The following is a 13740-nucleotide window of genomic DNA, read 5'->3' on the forward strand; positions in this document are numbered from 1 at the left end:
TCGTGTGCATGTAACCACTCAAATTCATAGACGGACCTATAGATGCAAGGACTGACAGTCCACGAAATCAACATGATAATCGGAAGTATATTTTTAAAGGCATGTTAAGAGATATTTCCTGCAGTCCAATGGCCATATCAACTACCCCTTGATTCTTGAAAATGTTTACGTTCATCCCCTGTGAGTGTAATACAGGGCTGCCCAACCCGGTTCCTGGAAAGCTACCGTCCTGTAGGTTTTCTCTTCAACCCAAATCTAGCACACCTGATTCTAATCATTAGTTGGTTGATAAGCTGAATAGAACAGCTTTGGGCAGCCCTGGTGTAGTCCAACTGTATTACCCTACCATAACCTAAAATGTAAGTTTACTACAACATTCTTTACATTTCCATTGTCATTGGGTCTTTATTAACAAACAATGTAATGCTTCGAAATATAATGCTAATCGTTTACCATTGTTTGTACAAATACAATTAATCAAGTTTGGTTCAATACCATGGAACAATGTCATGAGATTCATCCATAAAGAAACAAGACCACTGTAATCCTTCCTAGTGACAACAAGCCACTATTAAAGGCAGCTTATTGTGTGCAGGTCTTTTTGTTTCTTTATGTACAGTTTACCAACAACCAGGACCTACTTGTGTATGTATGTGATGTCTGTATAACAAATCAGATTAAACCACACAAGCATCAACATTTTGTAAAATGTTTTAAAGGGTCAGATAATTATATCACTATTTTACTGCTGATTAATTAACATGTTTTTATCTTCCCCTTTCCTGTCTCTAGTGTTATATTGGAGTATAATATCATACATAAAGACAGTAACTCTTTATATAAAGTAGCACTCTCTGTCTCATCTGTGTTATTCCAGGACACTGAAAGATAAGAGTTCTCTGTTTCTCAAGAACAAAGAAAATGCCGTTCAGAACAGACTTTTCTGTGTTGTAGTAGCTACACTTTGTTCTTATCAATGCACAATGCTATGCAATATCACATAGTTCATGTGATTTGATGACAATGCTAAAAAAGTGTTAGGAAGATATATAAACGCTGCACTGATGCTTAATGCCAAATTATTGAGGATTAAAAGGAAAGTTAACTAAAATGTCAATTTGTATGACACTTTCCAGCCCTGAAATTAGACTATTGGAAATATGTAACAATTCTGTTTTGGTTTTCTTTTTCACCTAGTGGATCATATAACAACATCAAAAAGACAGTGAATGATGAACAACAGCCGAGTGGATCACTTAAATTAAGCCTTCATCAAACACTTCACAACATTTGACCTGTAGGCATAATCATCAACTACATTAATATAACTTTTGTGTATACTTTCTTCAAAAGTAATATCTTCTACAGGGTTCCTGGGGTATATTATATACATTCTCTGATTTGGGAGCCAAATGAACGAACAAGATGTTTCGATTCCCAACGTCCACCAAAAGGAGCCGTTCAAAAAGAGCTGTTTGTTCACATACGACCCATCACTACCCTACAGTATTAATCTTGTGTGAAATGTTCAGTAGGGAGATAGCAGGAGGATGAATTTCTTGTTCAGTGGGTGATCCTCAGGTATTGACATCGCCACTTCAATTATCCTTTCCTTGTATGGTTCCCCAACCCCATGGAAAGTTGGGGAACCAACAATTTCAACTACTTTGTACTGATGTGTGTCCCTAGTAATCAGTGATACCTCACTGCTCATTAGGAAATACAGCTTTATACTGTATGTGCTCATCAAGGGGTATATTTTAATTCCACTGCACAACCTCCCACGCACTTCAATCTGTCTTGTGCACCAAACATGATGGAAGATTACCCCTGGACACAATTTCTTAAAGAGCTATTCATATTTTATATTACACTTTATAACACATTTCATAAGGTATTCTAATGCCTGCTTTATGAGTGCAGTTAGATGCATTTTAGTGCATTATGCATAGCTCATAAGGCATTATACATGCAATTGTAATGCATTATGAAAAGGGGACTCAAAGGAAGTGTTACCAATATTTCAAATAGGTTTAATACTATCATGCCAAATCTTCTAAGCTGTCTATCCTCAGCCTATTCCCCCTGCCCTATCTCTCAGTTTACCAAACAAAGGGGCAGGGTTGGGCTGTTGAAAATACATATTTTGGACATAATGGTCATGCACCATCCCCTCCTGCTCTGCCGACTCATCATTCCCCAATGGATTACATAATCTCACTTAGATCTGTGAAAAGGTGTCTATATAAACCAGTAGCTTTGCCTCACAAACTTACTGGTTAGTCAGACAGGCAGGCATTGCGAGGTAAGTTTTACAGCCTTTCAAATAAAAATAAAAAAATATATATATAAAAATAGCCAGCTCAGTCCCAAGAAAAACAGTAAGGCGCTTCGTTACCTTTTTCATTGTACAGTATATCAAGTTGAAGCTATCCCTGTAATCATATCACTTCTTATGGGGATTGTCTGAAACTCTGAATAATATTTGTTTTTCTTTGTCAGGTACAGTCCAAATACTTCTTAATAGTGAACGATTAATGAATTTCACCAAAGGCCGGAATCAATTCAACAATGCTTTCATGAACAACTGAATAATGAACAACAGCAGAGCAATGGATAACTTCAATGACACTTTCATGAAAAAATTCACAACATTTGCCCTGGGTGTAATCATCAAATACATCAATGGAACCTTTGTGTATATTTTCTTCAAGAGTCATATCTTCTACAGTGACCCGAGGTATATTCTATACATTCACCTGGTGATCTACGACATGATTATGCTGTCTTTTGCAGTGATGCTACAGGTTATAACATATGCGCTGCCACATGGCCTGAATATGTCTGTGTGCTGTATGGCGCTTGTAATCACTAGCACAACCAACAGAAACAGTCCATTGAACTTAGCAGGCATGGCCATAGAGCGCTACTGTGCTGTCTGTAAGCCCCTGCATCATACTCAGTTCTGTACAGTGCGTAGGACCTACATCCTCATCTGCCTCATCTGAAGTGTATCAGTCATCCCTGCACTCAGTGACGTCATCATTGGGCTAGCTACTAAACCATTCACAATTTTTTCCACAGCTGTTATATGTTATAACGATGCTGTTTATGGTTCCCCATATCATAAGGCTACATCCACGGCGGTACATATTGTTAACCTGTCATTTGTATTTCTGATTTTGGTCGTTACTTATTTTAAGGTCCTTTTTGCTGCAAAAGCTGCCGTAACAGACCCAGCATCGGCTCGAAAGGCTCGTAATACAATTTTGTTACATGGGGTTCAGCTTCTGCTCTGCATGCTGGCGTATCTCACCCCCTAACCAATACGATTCTCTTGTCTCTCTTCCCAAATAAGCGAACAATCATTCTATTCTCAAAATGCCATGTCTCTTAAGCCCACTGATTTACGGTTCAAGAGATCAGAAATTTGCCAAGTATATCAGAGTTTACTATTCATGCAATCAATATGATATCCAGATAAAGCCCACTGAAGTTCAAGTGAATTCAAAAAAGCGGTAGGGTAAATTGTAACCTGTTCATAATCATATAATTTGCATCAGGGTGGGCTGGATGTGACAACTGTGTATTGAAGTGTTGATCTGCACAGGACCTGCATTTTCATCGACCTCATCTGGGGTCATCACTGGACCCACTGATATCATCACTGTGTTGCAACCATAGAAATATAATCTCATTCTAATTCCGTGCTTGCACCTTGGTCTTTGTGAGCACTAATTGCTAACTAGTCTCCTCTGTTATTTTCTGTTACAAACTCAATATTGTAGCGACCTTAGCCCAACATCTACTGACCTCATCAAGGGGTTTGGATCTCTTGGCGGAAGGTGTTGGGTTGACAGTCGCTGGACCTGAGTTTGAGTCGTAGTTGGGGCTACCACCTGAATTCGCTACAATATTGAAATTACATTGGTACAACACCTTGCAACCTTTTGAGCCTTTTGGTGTAATGGCTAAAGTGTTACACTGACAATTTTAGACTGACAGGTTCAAGGAACTAGGTTCAAGTCCCGGTTGGGCTACCCCCTAAATGTGTTACATATTCATACAATAGCTTAACTCTGATACAGTACATGCTTACTTCAGAACAATGTTGCCACTAAAGCTGTTACTTCAGACTCATACTGCTACAGTGAGGGGAAAAAAGTATTTGATCCCCTGCTGATTTTGTACGTTTGCCCACTGACAAAGACATGATCAGTCTATAATTTTAATGGTAGGTTTATTTGAACATTGAGAGACAGAATAACAACAAATGAATCCAGAAAAACGCATGTCAAAAATGTTATAATTTGATTTGCATTTTAATGAGGGAAATAAGTATTTGACCCCTCTGCAAAACATGACTTAGTACTTGGTGGCAAAACCCTTGTTGGCCATTACAGAGGTCAGACGTTTCTTGTAGTTGGCCACCAGGTTTGCACACATCTCAGGAGGGATTTTGTCCCACTCCTCTTTGCAGATCTTCTCCAAGTCATTCAGGTTTCAAGGCTGACGTTTGGCAACTCGAACCTTCAGCTCCCTCCACAGATGTTCTATGGGATTAAGGTCTGGAGACTGGCTAGGCCACTCCAGGACCTTAATGTGCTTCTTCTTGAGCCACTCCTTTGTTGCCTTGGCCGTGTGTTTTGGGTCATTGTCATGCTGGAATACCCATCCACGACCCATTTTCAATGCCATGGCTGAGGGAAGGAGGTTCTCACCCAAGATTTGACGGTACATTGTACCTTTGATGCGGTGAAGTTGTCCTGTCCCCTTAGCAGAAAAACACCCTCAAAGCATAATGTTTCCACCTCCATGTTTGACGGTGGGGATGGTGTTCTTGGGGTCATAGGCAGCATTCCTCCTCCTCCAAACACAGCGAGTTGAGTTGATGCCAAAGAGCTCGATTTTGGTCTCATCTGACCACAACACTTTCACCCAGTTCTCTTCTGAATCATTCAGATGTTCATTGGCAAACTTCAGACAGCCCTGTATATGTGCATTCTTGAGCAGGCGCTGCAGGATCTTGCGGGCGCTGCAGGATTTCAGTCCTTCACGGCGTAGTGTGTTTTTATGGTGACTATGGTCCCAGCTGCCTTCAGATCATTGACAAGATCCTCCCGTGTAGTTCTGGGCTGATTCCTCACCGTTCTCATGATCATTGCAAATCCACGAGGTGAGATCTTGGATGGAGCCTCAGGCCGAGGGAGATTTACAGTTATTTTGTGTTTCATCCATTTGCGAATAATCACACCAACTGTTGTCACCTTCTCATCAAGCTGCTTGGTGATGGTCTTGTAGCCCATTCCAGCCTTGTGTAGGTCTACAATCTTGTCCCTGACATCCTTGGAGAGCTCTTTGGTCTTGGCCATGGTGGAGAGTTTGGAATCTGATTGATTGCTTCTGTGGACAGGTGTCTTTTATACAGGTAACAAGCTGAGATTAGGAGCACTCCCTTTAAGAGTGTGCTCCTAATCTCAGCTCGTTACCTGTATAAAAGACACCTGGGAGCCAGAAATCTTTCTGATTTAGAGGGGATCAAATACTTATTTCCCTTATTAAAATGCAAATCAATTTATAACATTTTTGACATGTGTTTTTCTGGATTTTTTTGTTGGTATTCTGTCTCTCACTGTTCAAATAAACCTACCATTAAAATTATAGACTGATCATTTCTTTGTCAGTGGGCAAACGTACAAAATCAGCAGGGGATCAAATACTTTTTTCCCTCACTGTATATCATTTCCTGATTACCTGTAGTGCAACCAAATCACTCATGGTCTGGAAATGTCTCTACTTTTGATAGATTTAAACAAACAATATTGAAATTACCATGATCACAAACATAACCTGTTCACTCCATCTCGATTATAGATTAAGACAGAATATGAATTTTGGTTAAAATATGTTCATTTTAATTAGGTTTTAGAGTCATAAAGCAACAGTCGAAAAACACATTTCCCACTCTGTACATCACTTGAATGAAGAAGAAAAATATGGCCTTTTTGTCAACTCCTTAAAACATCACCTGTTGCTGAAAGATCTGATAGAATGGTAATGTTTTGATTGGGGATTGTCAAATTAATAATTTTCCATATGTTTCAAATGTTTGCTTTGAACTTTTATTTTATATAAAATATTTGAATAATTTAATGTTAGAATTAAACAATCAAGGCCTTTAAACACTTGTTGGACAATACATGTAAAAATGAAATGCCTTTTAAGGTGTCTGATGGAGTTTACATAAATCCAGTTAGGTGTAATAAGAAGGTTGATACATTGGTCTATAAAAATATTTATTTCAAATTTTGTTAAAATTAAGAAAGATATTGTGAAGATATTTGTTCTGTCTTTCAAGAATCCCTGATTTAACAAACAAAAATGTTTTGTAATTATCTGATGATATTTTGGGATAAAATTGTAATAAAAACTCATGACAATTTTTAAAAGTTGATTGAAAATAGTATTTTTTCCTCAATTCAATCTGGAGTACCAGACTGCGCTCAGAGTGCACTCTGGGCGTTCGTAAATTCAGAGCGTTGTCAGATTGTCTGTTCGTAAATTCAGAACATTTCGCTCTCGGGGTGTTCAGAGCGCACACTGGACGCTCTGGCAGAGGAGTAGGGTTGATCCGAGCGTTCTGATCTCACAACGGCAGTCAAGCACCCAAGCTAACTGGCTAAAGTTGGCTAGCTTGCTAGCTACTTCCAGACACAAATGATAGAATACCTCACTCTGACCATTTTACTCGCCCTAGCAGAGCTGGTTAGGCTGTTTTCATGTTATCTAGAGCGTTAGTGACTGTAACTGTGCTGCTGGCAACAGTTGAATTACTTTTTTTGCTGAAGTTCATATTCAGTGGGTGTTGCTCGTTTGTAAATGAATCAGTTATTCTGCGCTCTGGCACACTCAGATGAGAGTGCTCTGAAATCGGAGTAGATAGCAAGAGTGAATTTACTAACACACCCAATATCTTGGAAATAAAGCCAGATATTAAATACTCATTCTAATATTCAGCACAGTACACAATGTCTTGAGTTTCATATTCATGTGGAATATGATACCAGATAGAGTTTCTGTATACAGAACATTTTTGGGATTAATAATAATAATATGCCATTTAGCAGACGCTTTTATCCAAAGCGACTTACAGTCATGCGTGCATACATTTTTTTTTTGTGTATGGGTGGTCCCGGGGATCGAACCCACTACCTTGGCGTTACAAGCGCCGTGCTCTACCAGCTGAGCTACTGAGCTAATGTTAATACATTGCAATTACTTTAGAAATCAGAGCGCACTCCAATGACTAGTCAGGTCTTAAGACGCTCTCGTTTGATAATGCTTCTGCGAACATGTCTATCTTCACAGATATTGCATTGTACAAATTGTTCCTGCAGTAGAAATACCATATTTAGTCAGGTAAGGCTGATGGACACCAGATGGCGGCATTGTCAAAGAAATGAAACAGTGCTAAATTCCAGTACTCAAGGGCCACTATACAGTATATAGGGCCAGTTTCCTGGACCCAGATGAAGTTTACTCATGTAATAAAAACATGCTCAATGGAAAACCTCCATTTAATGTGCTTTTTAGGCTTAATCTGGGTCCAGATAACTAGACATAAGCCTAGTGTATAGTGATACAACTTTAATTCAGTTGCTCTTATACCTGTCCGGTAAGGTTGTAATCACATGAGTAACAACATAGTAATAACATGTTGTTATATGGTACTTTATTAATTGCATTTTAATTGGATCGTGATTTACAAATGAGTCTGTGTGTAAATGGGACACACTTTTAAAGCATCCACGCAGATCTGTGGCCCTCAAGGACAGGGGTGTGTTTGACACCCCTCTGTGCTGCACCATGCTGTGCTATTGTCAGTTACATTCCATCATCAAGATATAATAGTGTTGCTATTAAATGTTGATAATTCACAAATGAGTCAAATGAGGATTACTGGAATGATGCATTGTCAGCGTCAAGACATTCCCTACTGGGCAGTGGGCACAGACGTCAATTCAACGAAATGATGTTGATTCAACCAGTGTGTGCCCAGTGAGTCTTCCCACAGCATGTTAGCAAGAACAGTGCATTAGATTGCCTACTAATTAGCAACAAATAGATGTATTGTTTACAGTCACTGTGCATGTAATAGACTATAAAATCTTTCACACAATTTAAAGTCAGTTTGCAATTATTATAGCAATTTCAAATAATGAAGTATATCCCTTGATGATATCAATAGGCCTACAACATTGTACCATATCACTACCCAAACAATAATTTGAAATGGTTTTAAAAAGTAGCATCGCTCAACTTGCTCTCATGGAAAATCACTAATTGAGAACTAAAGATGTATTAAATCAATTATAGGGCCTATTTGCATGTGAAAATGTCATGCATTTGCTTCATTGTTGGACATTTGTTGTACATGTTGGGGGTCCACTTTATGATGGTAGGCTATGCACACATTAATAAGTATAGCTTAAATGTTCTAAAGCAATGCATTTCAATCTTGAAGATTGTTATTTGGAATTGTGTGTTCAATACAAACAATTGAAGTTTGAGTGATAAGTGCAGCACTTCAAAAAGGTCCAAATAAAATCATTGAAAATATTAGGCTACTGTATGGTAATTGTGCATGACATCATCCTCAGCAGGAGCTAAAATGTTTATTTATTTTTCACATCAATTATGTCTGACTGACAATTGTAACCCTTACCTAAACCGAAATGTAAAAGGGTTAAGGTAAGGGTTATGGTTATGGTTAGATAAGGGTTGTGGTTGTGGTTAGGGTAGGGGTTAAGGTTAGGGTTCACGGTAGGGACGTCCCAAGGATTCCGGATTGCACTACCATACCTCAAGACAAGCGTGAGGAGGGTGATGGGTCTTTGGAGAGAGATTTGCGGTTACTCGTCGCGAGATAACATCCACACGATCCCTAGCGGAAGGTACCGTGAAATGCCGATGGACCTTTATGTGTGACGATGGCATGCAATCACGAACGTAAGAGAAGATGAGATACAGTACGAGTGCTGTTACAGTAACAACACCTTAACTGAAGTGGAGAAAATGCTGAATTGAATTATGCCAATGCCTATCAAAAGAACAAAAACGTCATATTATAGGCAGTAGACCAAAAGCATGAGTTTAGACAGACATTTATAAAGATTCAGCCAGTGACAGCATCTCAAACTTAACATGGGATAGACTATTGTGAGTTATTTCGGGACCAAAAAAAACTGCAAAGAAGAACAAAATCATCTTGAGGTGAGGTTGTCCTTTGTTTGTTTTTGTTTTAACTTAATCTTAAAAGTCTATTAGCATATACATTTTTACAAATATCGAATGATAGTCCTGTACCTGTCAACAGGACTATCATTCGATGTTTGTAAAAATATCTGCATGCTCATCATATTGGTTTGTAATTATTGTAGGGGGGAAATGTCTAAAATAAATGTTATTTGATCATTTATATTCAAATGCCACCGACAATATGCTTTTTAGCCTATGACATATTATTTTGGATTTTAAAAGGCAACAAATTACATTACCCATGATGTAGGCTACCTACTTCAGACTGTCTATGAATCTCTGTCTGTAAACTGACATTTGAAGTGTAGTGATTTTAAGCTGAAAGCCCTCTTCCAAATTATACACCAACAATTTTTATATGCACCTGGCAATACCCACAAGAACAGCACTTGTAATTTAATCAGTGTAGTCGAATCTTAAGAAAGCACATGAATTGCATAGACCGTGTGTGTCAAGTTTGGCTTAATTAAATTCAAAATGGTCTTTAAACCAAAATACGTGTGTAACTTTCCAAGTGTATAGACTCAGCCTGTATAAAAGCTACAGGGTTGCACCAACTTGGTTTAAATAAATCTTAGATTAGACCTTAATCAGAGATGTGTAGAACCACTTAATTTTAAACCTGGATTAGTTCATCTGAGGTTAAATCTTTAGACTATGATTAGTTACACTTGTCATAATGGATTCATAGCAATATGTTCTAATTATAATTCTAGGGAAACAAATTCCCACTGGTCATTGCTAGCTTCCCAGCTAGCTAGCAAAGTGAGGTTGTACCTCAAGCTAAAAGATACAACTAATGGCATTTTATGGTCAAATTAGTTAGTTGGCTAGGTGACTTTTACAAATACGGTAGCCACAGGAGCTAAAAATGTTAATCACACCCAGAATACAGCACATACACTGACATTTGATCAATTTAAACCTCCTCCAGTGGCAGTTTAGCATTAATCCCTAATCTAAGTTTAAATTTGATTTTAAAACAATAGAGCAACACGATTACATTTGATCTTGGTTTAAAGTCAATTTTATTTGTCACATTCTTTGCAAACAACAGGTGTAGACTAACAGTGAAATAATTATTACGGGTCCTTCCCAACAATGCAGAGAGAAAGAAAATAGAGAAATCATAGAAAAGTAATAATAATAATAAATACACAATGAGTAATGACAACTTTGCAGATCTTGGTGGTAGTAGCAAATATTCAAACGAGAATTTTGAAGGCCGAAGTGGAGAAGGGTTCCATGTGAACAGCAGTTGAACATGGGTCAGTCAGTCCTAAGAGATGGGCGAACGTCGTTCGGAAGGGAGGGGCGATGGCCGATCGAAAGGGAGTCGGGTTCAGATCCCCGAATCCAGAGTGGCGGAGACGGGCGCCGCGAGGCGTCCAGTGCGGTAACGCGACCGATCCCGGAGAAGCTGGCGGGAGCCCCGGGGAGAGTTCTCTTTTCTTTGTGATGGGCAGGGCGCCCTGGAATGGGTTCACCCCGAGAGAGGGGCCCAAGCCCTGGAAAGCATCGCGGTTCCGTCGGCGTCCTGTGAAACTTGGCTATTTACAGTGCCTTGCAAAAGTATTCATCCCCGTTGGCGGTTTTCCTATTTTGTTGCATTACAACCTGTAATTTAAATGGATTTTTATTTGGATTTCAAAATAGTCCAAATTGGTGAAGTGTAATGAAAAAAATAACTTGTTTCAAAAAATTCTAAATAATTAATTACGGAAAAGTGGTGCGTGTAGATGTGTTCACCCCCTTTGCTATGAAGCCCCTAAATAAGATCTGGTGCAACCAATTACCTTCAGAAGTCACATAATTAGTTAAATAAAGTGCACCTGTGTGCAATCTAAGTGTCACATGATCTGTCACATGATCTCAGTATACAGTGGGGAGAACAAGTATTTGATACACTGCCGATTTTGCAGGTTTTCCTACTTACAAAGCATGTAGAGGTCTGTAATTTTTTATCATAGGTACACTTCAACTGTGAGAAAAATCCTGCTCTCCACTCATTACCTGTATTAACTGCACCTGTTTGAACTCGTTACCTGTATAAAAGACACCTGTCCACACACTCATTCAAACAGACTCCAACCTCTCCACAATGTCCAAGACCAGAGAGATGTGTAAGGACATCAGGGATAAAATTGTAGACCTGCACAAGGCTGGGATGGGCTACAGGACAATAGGCAAGCAGCTTGGTGAGAAGGCAACAACTGTTGGCCCAATTATTAGAAAATGGAAGAAGTTCAAGATGACGGTCAATCACCCTCGGTCTGGGGCTCCATGCAAGATCTCACCTCGTGGGGCATCAATGATCATGAGGAAGGTGAGGGATCAGTCCAGAACTACATGGCAGGACCTGGTCAATGACCTGAAGAGAGCTGGGACCACAGTCTCAAAGAAAACCATTAGTAACACACTACGCCGTCATGGATTAAAATCCTGCAGCGCACGCAAGGTCCCCCTGCTCAAGCCAGCGCATGTCCAGGCCCGTCTGAAGTTTGCCAATGACCATCTGGATGATCCAGAGGAGGAATGGGAGAAGGTCATGTGGTCTGATGAGACAAAAATAGAGCTTTTTGGTCTAAACTCCACTTGCTGTGTTTGGAGGAAGAAGAAGGATGAGTACAACCCCAAGAACACCATCCCAACCGTGAAGCATGGAGGTGGAAACATCATTCTTTGGGGATGCTTTTCTGCAGAGGGGACAGTACGACTGCACCGTATTGATGGGAAGATGGATGGGGCCATGTATCGCGAGATCTTGGCCAACAACGTTCTTCCCTCAGTAAGAGCATTGAAGATGGGTCGTGGCTGGGTCTTCCAGCATGACAACGACCCGAAACACACAGCCAGGGCAACTAAGGAGTGGCTCCGTAAGAAGCATCTCAATGTCCTGGAGTGATCTAGCCAGTCTCCAGACCTGAACCCAATAGAAAATCTTTGGAGGGAGCTGAAAGTCCGTATTGCCCAGCGACAGCCCCGAAACCTGAAGGATCTGGAGAAGGTCTGTATGGAGGAGTGGGCCAAAATCCCTGCTGCAGTGTGTGCAAACCTGGTCAAGACCTACAGGAAATGTATGATCTCTGTAATTGCAAACAAAGGTTTCTGTACCAAATATTAAGTTCTGCTTATCTGATGTATCAAATACTTATGTCATGCAATAAAATGCACATTAATTACTTAAAAATCATAGAATGTGATTTTCTTGATTTTTTAGATTCCGTCTCTCACAGTTGAAGTGTACCTATGATAAAAATTACAGACCTCTACATGCTTTGTAAGTAGGAAAACCTGCAAAATCAGCAGTGTATCAAATACTTGTTCTCCCCACTGTATATACACCTGTTCTGAAAGGCCTCAGAGTCTGCAATACCACTAAGCAAGCAGCACCATGACGACCAAGGAGCTCTCCAAACAGGTCAGGGACAAAGTTGTGGAGAGGTACAGATCAGGGTCGGGTTATAAAAAAATATCAGAAACTTTGAACATCCCACGGAGCACCATTAAATCCATTATTAAAAAATGGAAAGAATATGGCACCACAACAAACAAGCCTACCAAAACTCACGGACCAGGCAAGAAGGGCATTAATCAGAGAGGCAACAAAGACACCAACAATAACCCTGAAGGAGCTGCAAAGCTCCACAGCGGAGATTGGAGTATCTGTCCATAGGACCACTTTAAGCCGTACACTCCACAGAGCTGGGCTTTACGGAAGAGTGGCCAGAAAAAAGCCATTGCTTAAAGAAAGAAATAAGCAAACACATTTGGTGTTTGCCAAAAGGCATGTGGGAGACTCCCCAAACATATGGAAGAAGGTACTCTGGTCAGATGAGACTAAAATTGAGCTTTTCAAGGAAAATGCTATGTCTGGCGCAAACCCAACACCTCTCATCACCCCGAGAACACCATGTTTTTCATCGGCAGGGACTGGGAAACTGGTCAGAATTGAAGGAATGATGGATGCCACTAAATACAGGGAAATTTTTGAGGGAAACCTGTTTCAGTCTTCCAGAGATTTGAGACTGGGACGGAGGTTCACCTTCCAGCAGAACAATGACCGTAAGCATACTGCTAAAACAACACTCAAGTGGTTTAAGGGGAAACATTTAAATGTCTTGGAATGGGCTAGTCAAAGCCCAGACCTCAATCCAATTGAGAATCTGTGGGATGACTTAAAGATTGCTGTACACCAGCGGAACCCATCCAACTTGAAGGAGCTGGAACAGTTTTGCCTTGAAGAATGGGCAAAAATCCCTGTGGCTAGATATGCCAAATTTATAGAGACATACCCCAAGAGACTTGCAGCTTTAATTGCTGCAAAAGGTGGCTCTACAAAGTATTGACCTTGGGGGGGGGGGGGGGGGGGGGGTGAATAGTTAAGCACGCTCAAGTTTTCTTTTTTTTGGTCTTATTTCT

General features: G+C 40.0%; 1 pseudogene across 1 annotated transcript; it reads left to right on the forward strand.

Annotated features, from left to right (window-relative positions):
* Positions 1-2612: 2612 nt before the first annotated feature.
* LOC311133414 (odorant receptor 131-2-like) lies at positions 2613-3323 on the forward strand (annotated as a pseudogene). The gene has a single exon. The product of its transcript is annotated as an odorant receptor 131-2-like (transcript).
* The last annotated feature ends 10417 nt before the right edge of the window (positions 3324-13740 follow it).

Source organism: Coregonus lavaretus (genome assembly GCF_964263955.1).
Source record: "Coregonus lavaretus genome assembly, chromosome: 8".
Lineage (NCBI taxonomy): Eukaryota > Metazoa > Chordata > Actinopteri > Salmoniformes > Salmonidae > Coregonus > Coregonus lavaretus.